The following is an 11,862-nucleotide window of genomic DNA, read 5'->3' on the forward strand; positions in this document are numbered from 1 at the left end:
CGCTGTCCACTCAGCTGCCACGCCATGTGAGGTGATAGGACATGAATCAATGGGAGCATTGCGTGTTTTATCTTCTTGCTTCTGTGTTGGTTCGGGAGTCTTGAAGTGGGTAGAATGTAATTATGCCATAATTGGTTGTTGATTGTGGTTTTGACTTTTTGATGTGTAGGCCCTTGCTGATGTCGAGTCTCATGTTGTCGTTGTCTCTGTCGATAATTTCTGTGTTGTTTGTTAAGATTTCTCTGGTGATGGTCTGGTTGTGTGAGGAGATTATATGCTCCTTGATGGAGCCCTGTTGTCTGTGCATTGTTAATCGCCTAGAAAAAGACGTTGTTGTCTTGCCTATATACTGATATCTTAGGGCTGATAGTCCCCAAGTGAGCACGTGAAGGCATAGACGACGTTGGTTTCTTTCAAGGTGTTCTGTTTGGTGTCTGGGGAGTTTTTCATGGGCAGGTTGGCTATTTTCTTGTTTTTGTAGTAAATTGTTAATTGTATCTTGTGATTTGAGTCTGTGGGAATAACGTTCCTATTAATAATATCTTTCAGGATACTTTTCTCCGTTTTACGAGCTGTCGAAAAGGAGTTCCTGTAAAACAGTCTAATAGGAGGTACAAATGTTGTGTTAGTTGACTCTTCAGAGGTTGCATGGCGTTTCACCTTTCTTTTATTAACGTCTTCAACATAACCGTTAAAGAAGCCATTGTTGACTAGGACTTGTCTTACTCTGTAGAGTTCTTTGTCAACCTGCTTCCAACCAGAGCTGTGAGTGAGAGCTCTGTCGACGTAAGCACAACACTCCTGTTGTACCTGTCTGGGCAGTCATTATTGGCAAGGGGACATTATCATTGTTTGGCCGAAAAAATTCGGCCAAACACGAAATTTTTTTAAAAATACTACAACGTTCTCGCAACACCGTGGTGCAAACCGTTTAATGTTACGATAATAAATAACGTAATTAGAGTAAATTTTCCAGCCGCAATTGTCCGAAATCTGGTCCTCGCGGCTCGGGTGCGCCGTAGGGTGATGCGTCATACGTTGTAAGCGTCTAGTATTTCGCAATAGAGTGGAAAATATCTTGTTATGCATATACAAATTATAAACACACTCATTGGCAACAGTCTTGTGTGCGAGGGAGGGACGATAAGCCGATTACTGGCTCAGTCACCCCCTCTGTGTCTGTACAGGCGGTTGTACGCCTGACACGCTCTCACAGATCGTATTTTGTTGCATATACTGCACAATGGATATAGTATCGGACAAGAAGAAAGCTCTAAAGGCAAGAGCTCTACGCGTTAGCCAAGTAAAGAAGGAACGTAAAGCCACACTGAGGCAAAACAAGAGTTCTCTTGAGTGAAGAGAGAGGGCAGCCTCCCGCCCCACAACACACTACCTCGCCTCACTCCCTCACACTCCCAGGCACCCACACCTACTGTGGCACCTGCCACACCTCTGTGGCACCTGCCACACCTCCTGCTGCACCTGCCACACCACCTGAGGCACCTGCCACACCACCTGCGGCACCTGCCACTCAAGATCTTAGACCTGCAACTCAAGGCGTTCTCCCTCTTGATGTTGCAAGATGTTGCATATTTCAGACCAATTATATTAGGTTAGTATGTATTATTTTTTATATCTTGATACTACATCAAAAATAATTGTAAATATAAAGCTACTGTCTTTTTTTTTTTTTATTTTTTTTTTTTTAATAATTTTTTTTTTTTTTTTTTATCAGGCGATCTTCATGGAACTTACACACCTTACTGAAGGAATGCCAATCTACAAGGGTGGTAATTTTGATTGAAATTGGTCGTTCATCAACCTCAGCCACAGGTGGCTGAACTTTGACCTTGAATTTTTACAGGTAACTAATTTGCAACTATATGGTTGAATAACTTTTTTTATTTATTATTCAATTTACATGGAACTTGCACATTATATGTGGAGTCTGAGCCTCTAAAAACCCGGGTTATATATTTCCCCCTAAGATCATTTATTGATTTTATATATATTTATAAACATCATTTTGTTGCATAATTTTTGGGGTAAACTTTGAAAATTTGTATTATTGCACTAAATAAGTTTGGGATAGTAATGCCACTAGACAACCTTTATTATATAGTATTGTGATAGCTGAGTATCATAGAAATAATTTCAGTTGATATTTGTATTTGTTATATCAACTTTAAAACATGGTAAAAAATGGTTAAAAAAAGTTTTTTTTTTTCTCCCTCTCTATTTAGGCTGCGATGCTGAAACTTGGACCACTTGCAGCCCTTTTTACATGTAACACGTCAATAAATTTTCATTGCACTAGAACAACTTTTATGAAACCTACCTATAAGGCACATTCCTATGTTCGCTTCCTTAGTGTAGACTGCTGTGTGGAAGCCACCATTCCTTTCCACGACTGTTACATCTAGAAAGGGCAGCTTCCCATCACTCTCCCTCTCGTGAGTGAAACTTAACACCGAATTTTGCTGGAATGCCTCCTTCGGCTGCTGCAAACGTCTGACATCAGGTACCTGCAGAAATATGTCGTCAACGTACCTGCAGTATATGGCGGGTTTCAAGTCCATGTCAACTAAGACCCTCTGCTCGATGGTACCCATGTAGATGTTCGCAAACAGAACACCTAGGGGAAAACCCATGGAGCCCCATCTACTTGTTTATACATGTGCCCATCGGGACTCAAGAAGGGTGCTTCTTTAGTACAAGCTTGGAGTTACTTCCTCACTGTTGTGAGGAAGTTATATATAGGCACTATTTTTCCCCTAGTAAATATGATTGACAGAAAATGTGTCTGATCTGTAACATTCCTCTGGTCATTGGGCACTAGGGTTTCGTGGAAAAGCCGCCCAATTCCCAGTCCTTTTTAGTGATCTGAGGTTGGTCTATCGGTTTGCACACAGGCCAGCTACATGGCTGGTCCAGGTTTCGATTCTCTCATATTGGAGGTGTTCTATTTGTTAAAATATTCTTGCGCATATCTCCCGACTTATCTTGGCATATCGACCAGGAAGAACAAAATTCCAGTGATTTCTGTATAAATGTGGCTCTGATAACATGGTGACAGTGGACACACAAGTGTTGGGTCGATGTACGGGATCCTGAGTCGATGTAGTCTCTTGACAGTTCAATATTTGTATGAACAAATATAACAAAAACAATCGCTAATGCAACACACCAAAATTAAGTTTGGAGATTAAAAAAAGATAGCAAGCATTTTACAGACCTTTTATTATTACAAAAGTACAAATACTGGGGCTAAGAATAAATAGAGTATTTGAGCACGACGCTGCGTGAGGAGTCTACAGTTATCACATTATGGCAGAGTACATCATGGCTTGAAGATATCATACATGTAGGTATCACATTATGGCAGAGTACATCATGGCTTGAAGATATCATACATGTAGGTATCACGTTATGGCAGAATACATCATGGCTTGAAGATATCATACATGTAGGTATCTCATTATGGCAGAGTACATCATGGCTCGAAGATATCATACATGCTTACCTAACTAATATATCACTTTTCCTATATAATCTAATCAGGTCACAAAATCACGCCAAACGTCAGCAGTTCTCAGTGGTAGTAAGTGGTCTTTCTCAGTGGTAGCAAGTGGTCTTTCTCAGTGGTAGCAAGTGGTCTTTCTCAGTGGTAGCAAGTGGTCTTTCTCAGTGGTAGCAAGTGGTCTTTCTCAGTGGTAGCAAGTGGTCTTTCTCAGTGGTAGCAAGTGGTCTTTCTCAGTGGTAGCAAGTGGTCTTTCTCAGTGGTAGCAAGTGGTCTTTCTCAGTGGTAGCAAGTGGTCTTTCTCAGTGGAAGAAGCATATATTTCTCAAAGGTAGAAGATCTTTCTGAATTGTAGAAGCAAATGTTTCATATATATTGATGTAAAAGATGGAGAATGAGACAAAAACTTAAGATGAGAAAGCTAACCAGAAGATGAGAAAGATATATATATACAGGAATATATATATATAATAGGAAGAGTGAGACACACAGTCTCAACAGGTATCAACGGGGGAGTGAGACACACACTGACAGTCTCAACAGGTATCAACGGGGGAGTGAGACACACACTGACAGTCTCAACAGGTATCAACGGGGGAGTGAGACACACATTGACAGTCTCAACAGGTATCAACGGGGGAGTGAGACACACACTGACAGTCTCAACAGGTATCAACGGGCAACAGACAAGCACCATAAGCTCCCAACAGGGAAGACGTGTCGGGCACTGACCTGCCCCCCTCCCCCTCACAGGAATGTCACTACAGGTTACACAAGCGTAACGCTGCCGCAAGCGTCAAAGTCTCCGCTGATTTGATTCACAAAAGCTTAAACACAATATTTCTAATATTTAATCAAATATTGCTGTACCGCATTTCAGTCTCTGGATTTATTAATCACGTATAAAATATAATGCTTAACATATCACCACTGAAGAGCTGTCAAAAGCTGAGGTTAACTCCACGGAGAAGGTGGATGCTGCTACTCTCACAGGAGGAAGATGCTCAAGTTACCTCACCACTAACTACACCTGTCCAGGTACACTTTGCCCTCTCTAGCACAGTGTCGCACCTGTGCCAGCCCTCTCACTCCAGTAACTGTGGGGGGGACACCACGTCCCCACTCACTCTCTCCAGTAGCTGGGGGACACTTTGTACTGTTCCAGCAAGCACTACACGCCACCACACGACGGCATGTGCCCCAGCAAACACAAGTATGGCTTCGACGCCTCGTTGAGGAGCGTGGGAAGTGATGGTGACTATTCCATGGGACGGTGGTCTCTCCCTTTTCCACTGGCTCCCATCACTGATGGTGATGGTACCTGCGACGCTCCTCTGCGCTCGTCATAGGTGATCTGTCTCACTCTATTTGTCTGAGGAGTTTGTGTACGTCCGTCAGGCGTGAAGACTTGATCACGCCTTCTTCTGTGAAACTCACAACCTTGAAATAAGTTTATTGAGGTAAAATACACACAAAGGGATGAGGTAGCTCAACTCACAACCTTAGTTCATCTTCGCTTAGCACAAGGCCATCATAGCATTTGTCTCTGACTGACTGACAGACAAGTCTCACATAATACTCATTAGAATGAGTCAAGATCCACGACAGATGAGTACAGTGAGTGTTGTCACCCTTTGCTGACTGGTGGTTCTTGAAGCCTGATGTTTCCCTCTGTTATTGTGACTTGTTTGCCACAGCGAGGACGACCCGGTCCTGGCCTCCAGCTCTCATGGTGGACCTCCCTGTTGATTACTGTCGTGCCTGCTCCAGCCCCTTCATCCAGCCCCACCCATCGTTCCAGGGTCAGTGGCAGTATTTAAGGACAAGTGGCACAATTCAGTGGTAAGGGGTCATTTTTAAATGTTAGATCCAGTATTTAAGAGTCAGGGGTATTAAATATAATGACTAGCGATAATGTTTAGAGGGTAACACATTGTGCTCAAGTGCCAGAGTTTGTTTTAGAGTCTTGGGCAGTATTCAGACGACGAGCAGTCAAGGATCAGGGTTATCTTGACGGATGATGGGCAAGAAAACCTTCAAGATCCAGCACGTCGTTCGAGGACGAGAGCAGCGCTCGAAGTTCAGGGCATCAGTGAATGTAGGGAGCATTGTTCAGGGGTAGGGAGTGGAGGTGACGCTCTGTACCCAGTGGCGGTAGTTGGACACTCTGGCGTAGATGCCAAACTTACCCCGCTTACCGCAACCCTCCCCGAACCACGTGATGCCATAGATGTACCTGAAGGAAGGAGAGAAATTAGTCACATTGGACGATTACTGTTATCTCTGTCACTCTAGTGGGTTAAACAACGCTGACATACCCGTTTGTCACCCTAGTGGGTTAGACAACGCTGGCATACCCGTTTGTCACCCTAGTGGGTTAGATAACGCTGACATACCCGTTTGTCACCCTAGTCAACAGGAAAAATTAACGCAGTTTTGTCACCCAAGAAAGATGAACGACACTAGTATATTTGCCTATGTCACCCAGAGAAACGGAAAACATTGCACACTTGTTTGTCACTTTTGGAGAGATGAACAGAGGTACACCTATTTTCATTACTCCAAAGGAACATACAACAGGCATGCTCTTCACTGACTCCTATCCATCAGGTACTCCCTCAGCCAATCAGGTACCTGCCTCCTGTTATCTGAACCTGCTTCTTCCTCTCGTTAGAAATGTTTCTATGAAGGATGATTTGAAAAGCTGTTTAGCACTAAAGGACGATGGAGTATACCAATCATTTGCACTCCTGTCCTGAAGCTCTATGGACTTTGCCTCCGTTATTAGTCTCCTGCTGCCTGTCCCAGTTATTGTTTGTCGGTAACACTTGTCGTGTTCCAGTTGTCTGAGAGTTAATATGTCTCTAGTGAGGCTAAGAGTTAGTATGTCTCTAATGAGTCTGAGAGTTAATATGTCTCTAATGAGGCTGAGAGTTAATGTCTCTAGTGAGGCTGAGAGTTAATGTCTCTAATGAGTCTGAGAGTTAATGTCTCTAGTGAGGCTGAGAGTTAATATGTCTCTAATAAGGCTGAGAGTTAATGTCTCTAATGAGTCTGAGAGTTAATGTCTCTAATGAGTCTGAGAGTTAATGTCTCTAATGAGTCTGAGAGTTAATGTCTCTAGTGAGGCTGAGAGGTAATATGTCTCTAATGAGTCTGAGAGTTAATGTCTCTAGTGAGTCTGAGAGTTAATGTCTCTAGTGAGTCTGAGAGTTAATGTCTCTAGTGAGTCTGAGAGTTAATGTCTCTAATGAGTCTGAGAGTTAATGTCTAATGAGTCTGAGAGTGTGTGCCCATGTCAGTGCACTTGTAAACTTAATAATTTAATGGTAATGTACGTTTGGAGCTTGAGTGGGTTGGCTCACCATCTGCCGTAGCGGTGACACAGAAGCGGTCCTCCGGAGTCCCCGGCACACGAGTCGACGCGGCCCTTGCGGTAACCGGCGCAGAACATATTGGAAGTGAGGAAGTAGTCCTCGTACACCGCCTCGTACACCTTGCTGGCGATGATGGGGACCTGCGACGCACACAACAGTACAGTTACTACCGTCCTCGCAGCCCTCAACACACACATACACACCCAACACATTAATATGTGTCACCGTTGAATAAACGCCTTCTACAGCATTTGTCAAGTAATATCTTAAGAATGCTCGTTTATAAGGATTTGAAATTATTATATGCATTATGAATTGTAATTATATATATATATATATATATATATATATATATATATATATATATATATATATATATATATATATATATATATATATATATATATATATATATATATTTATATATAAATATTAGTATATTTTGGTAGCAGTCTTTCCTGTAGACATATATTATTAAATATGACCGAAAAAGTAAGATTAATAATTCTAACACGAATTTTCTCAATCTTTCGTACATTTCTTTTCACTGTTGGTGGTAATTCAAAAATCAATTCTCCAAAATTCATTTTTATTTCTAGTCTGACGCGACACTTGAGCGCGTTTCGTAAAACTTATTACATTTTCAAAGACTTTAGTTAACACATACACAACTGAATAGAACTTACACATCTCCGATTTGTTTATATCTACATTTGAGTGAGGTGGATGGGGTGAGGTGGTATTTAATAAGGTATTAATTTCATCAACACAAGACAGAACACGAAACAAAGGGTATTGAATAGAAGTGATTGTAGAAAGCCTATTGGTCCATATTTCTTGATGCTTCTATATTGGAGCGGAGTCTTAAGGTGGGTAGAATATAGTTGTGCATTAATTGGCTGTTGATTGCTGGTGTTGACTTCTTGATGTGTAGTGCCTCGCAAACGTCAAGCCGCCTGCTATCGCTGTATCTATCGATGATTTCTGTGTTGTTTACTAGGATTTCTCTGGCGATGGTTTGGTTGTGGGAAGAGATTATATGTTCCTTAATGGAGCCCTGTTGCATATGCATCGTTAAACGCCTAGAAAGAGATGTTGTTGTCTTGCCTATATACTGGGTTTTTTGGAGCTTACAGTCCCCAAGAGGACATTTGAAGGCATAGACGACGTTGGTCTCTTTTAAAGCGTTCTGTTTTGTGTCTGGAGAGTTTCTCATGAGTAGGCTGGCCGTTTTTCTGGTTTTATAGTAAATCGTCAGTTGTATCCTCTGATTTTTGTCTGTAGGGATAACGTTTCTATTAACAATATCTTTCAGGACCCTTTCCTCCGTTTTATGAGCTGTGGAAAAGAAGTTCCTGTAAAATAGTCTAATAGGGAATATAGGTGTTGTGTTGGTTGTCTCTTCAGAGGTTGCATGGCGTTTCACTTTCCTTCTTATGATGTCTTCGACGAAACCATTGGAGAAGCCGTTGTTGACTAGGACCTGCCTTACCCTACATAGTTCTTTGTCGACTTGCTTCCATTCTGAGCTGTGGCTGAGAGCACGGTCGATATATGCGTTAACAACACTCCTCTTGTACCTATCTGGGCAGTCACTTTTGGCATTTAGGCACATTCCTATGTTCGTTTCCTTAGTGTAGACTGCAGTGTGGAAACCTCCGCTCTTTTCCATGACTGTTACATCTAGAAAGGGCAGCTTCCCATCCTTTTCCATCTCGTAAGTGAAACGCAGCACGGAACTCCGCTCAAATGCCTTTTTCAGCTCCTGCAGATGTCTGACATCAGGTACCTGTGTAAAAATGTCGTCAACATACCTGCAGTATATGGCCGGTTTCAAGTTCATGTCGACTAAGACTTTTTGCTCGATGGCATACCAGAAAATATCCTAAGGAAACTACTCCAAGCTTGTACTAAAGAGGCACCCTTCTTGAGGCCGGATGGGCACATGTATAAGCAAGTAGATGGGGTCGCCATGGGTTCTCCCCTAGGTGTCCTGTTTGCGAACTTCTACATGGGTACCATCGAGCAAAAAGTATATATATATATATATATATATATATATATATATATATATATATATATATATATATATATATATATATATATATATATATATATATATATATATACATATATATATATATATATATATATATAAATATATATATTATTAAATATGACCGAAAAAGTAAGATTAATAATTCTAACACGAATTTTCTCAATCTTTCGTACATTTCTTTTCACTGTTGGAGGTAAATCAAAAATCAATTCTCCAAAATTCATTTTTATTTCTAGTCTGACACGACACGAGCGCGTTTCGTAAAACTTATTACATTTTCAAAGACTTTAGTTCACAAATACACAACTGAATAGAACTTACACATCTCCGATTTTATATCTACATTTGAGTGAGGTGGAAGGGGTGATGTGGCATTAACACAAGACAGAACAAGATGTGGCATTAATAGGGTATTAATTTCATCAACACAAGACAGAACAAGAGTATTAATAGGGTATTAATTTCATCAACACAAGACAGAACACGAAACAATGGATATTGAATAGAAGTGTTTGTAGAAAGCCTATTGGTCCATATTTCTTGATGCTTCTATATTGGAGCGGAGTCTTGAGGTGGGTAGAATATAGGTGTGCAATAATTGGCTGTTAATTGCTGGTGTTGACTTCTTGATGTGTAGTGCCTCGCAAACGTCAAGCCGCCTGCTATCGCTGTATCTATCGATGATTTCTGTGTTGTTTACTAGGATTTCTCTGGCGATGGTTTGGTTGTGGGAAGAGATTATATGTTCTTTAATGGAGCCCTGTTGCTTATGCATCGTTAAACGCCTAGAAAGAGATGTTGTTGTCTTGCCTATATACTGGGTTTTTTGGAGCTTACAGTCCCCAAGAGGGCATTTGAAGGCATAGACGACGTTAGTCTCTTTTAAAGCGTTCTGTTTTGTGTCTGGAGAGTTTCTCATGAGTAGGCTGGCCGTTTTTTCTGGTTTTATAGTAAATCGTCAGTTGTATCCTCTGATTTTTGTCTGTAGGGATAATGTTTCTATTAACAATATCTTTCAGGACCCTTTCCTCCGTTTTATGAGCTGTGGAAAAGAAGTTCCTGTAAAATAGTCTAATAGGGGGTATAGGTGTTGTGTTAGTTGTCTCTTCAGAGGTTGCATGGCTTTTCACTTTCCTTCTTATAATGTCTTCGACGAAACCATTGGAGAAGCCGTTATTGACTAGGACCTGCCTTACCCTACAGAGTTCTTCGTCGACTTGCTTCCATTCTGAGCTGTGGCTGAGAGCACGGTCGACATATTCGTTAACAACACTCCTCTTGTACCTGTCTGGGCAGTCACTGTTGGCATTTAGGCACATTCCTATGTTTGTTTCCTTAGTGTAGACTGCAGTGTGGAAACCTCCGCCCTTTTCCATGACTGTTACATCTAGAAAGGGCAGCTTCCCATCCTTTTCCATCTCGTAAGTGAAACGCAGCACGGAACTCTGCTCAAATGCCTCCTTCAGCTCCTGCAGATGTCTGACATCAGGTACCTGTGTAAAAATGTCGTCAACATACCTGCAGTATATGGCCGGTTTCAAGTTCATGTCGACTAAGACTTTTTGCTCGATGGTACCCATGTAGAAGTTTGCAAACAGGACACCTAGGGGAGAACCCATGGCGACCCCATCTACTTGCTTATACATGTGCCCATCCGGGCTCAAGAAGGGTGCCTCTTTAGTACAAGCTTGGAGTAGTTTCCTCAGAATATTTTCTGGTATGTCAAGAGGAGTACAGGCTGGATCACGATACACTCTGTCGGCTATCATTCCGATTGTCTCGTCCACAGGTACGTTGGTAAACAGCGATTCTACGTCCAACGAGGCTCTTATCCCTGTGGCCCGTGTGCCCCGCAGTAAGTCAACAAATTCCTTTGGAGACTTCAGGCTGAAGGCGCAAGGAACATAAGGAGTCAGTAGGCCGTTGAGTCGCTTTGCCAGTCTGTACGTGGGTGTGGGTATCTGGCTAATGATTGGCCGAAGTGGGTTTCCAGGCTTGTGTGTCTTGACATTTCCATACGCATATCCAGGTTTATATTCCCCAATGATCTTTGGCAGGTGGAGTCCGGATTTCTTGGCGTTCACAGTTTCGATCAGTTTGTTGACCTTTGCTTTTAATTCGGCTGTAGTGTCCTTCGTTACCCTTTGGAACTTAGTTTGGTCAGAGAGTATGATGTTCATTTTCGCCAGATATTCGTCTTTTTTAAGAATGACATATATTGGCGACTTGTCACCTCTCCTGACAACTATCTCCTTGTTCTCACGAAGGCTTTTAGCTGCCGCTTTAAGCTCGGGGGACAGTATGGTGCTTCTGTAATTGCCTCGATTCTTTCCTCCTTCTGCAATAAGTTCTGCTTGTAAGGTATCTTTGGTAGTGACCTTCTTTTGTGTCTCGAGGTCGAATATGTCGTCCAACAGAATTTCCAACTCTACTTTCCGGGCCATCTCACTCGGTCTGGACATAACATGACAGTTTATGCCCAGATTTAGGAGAGTGACTTGGTCCTCAGTGAGGTTAATTCCTGCAAGGTTCAGGAAGCCATCTCATGGTCGTGGAATTGCCATAGGTCCTCCATATAATGTTGTTAGTTTCTTGATAATCCTTGTTTCTGTGCTGAGTTGATGTTGGTCTGTGAGGGATGTCGAGGTGTTGTTCAATGCGGGTACGGATACTTTCGTCGATGTTGCTATTTCTCCACTCGTTTGTAGCATGAAGTAGTTGCGTTTTGTTGTCTTTGATTTCATTCTCTGCCTTGTATATCTGATCACGAATCAGATCCTGGCGATATTTTATCGTGAAGGCTTGATTCCTTGCTGCTGGGTCGTGCGCTTTAATATTAGTATATTTTGGTAGCAGTCTTTCCTGTAGACATATAATATTAAATATGACCGAAAAAGTAAGATTAA

At 41.9% G+C, this 11,862-nt stretch overlaps 2 long non-coding RNA genes across 2 annotated transcripts; one reads left to right on the top strand and one right to left on the bottom strand.

Annotated features, from left to right (window-relative positions):
- Positions 1-978: 978 nt before the first annotated feature.
- Positions 979-2,294, top strand: LOC138365115 (uncharacterized). Its single transcript, XR_011228657.1, has 3 exons — positions 979-1,612; positions 1,736-1,864; positions 2,244-2,294. It is a non-coding gene; the product is annotated as an uncharacterized lncRNA (long non-coding RNA).
- Positions 2,295-3,221: 927 nt separating this feature from the next.
- Positions 3,222-7,188, bottom strand: LOC138364922 (uncharacterized). Its single transcript, XR_011228622.1, has 2 exons — positions 6,886-7,188; positions 3,222-5,756 (listed from the first exon to the last, which is right to left on the bottom strand). It is a non-coding gene; the product is annotated as an uncharacterized lncRNA (long non-coding RNA).
- Positions 7,189-11,862: the final 4,674 nt, after the last annotated feature.

The sequence above is a fragment of the Procambarus clarkii genome, chromosome 15, assembly GCF_040958095.1.
Source record: "Procambarus clarkii isolate CNS0578487 chromosome 15, FALCON_Pclarkii_2.0, whole genome shotgun sequence".
Taxonomy (NCBI): domain Eukaryota; kingdom Metazoa; phylum Arthropoda; class Malacostraca; order Decapoda; family Cambaridae; genus Procambarus; species Procambarus clarkii.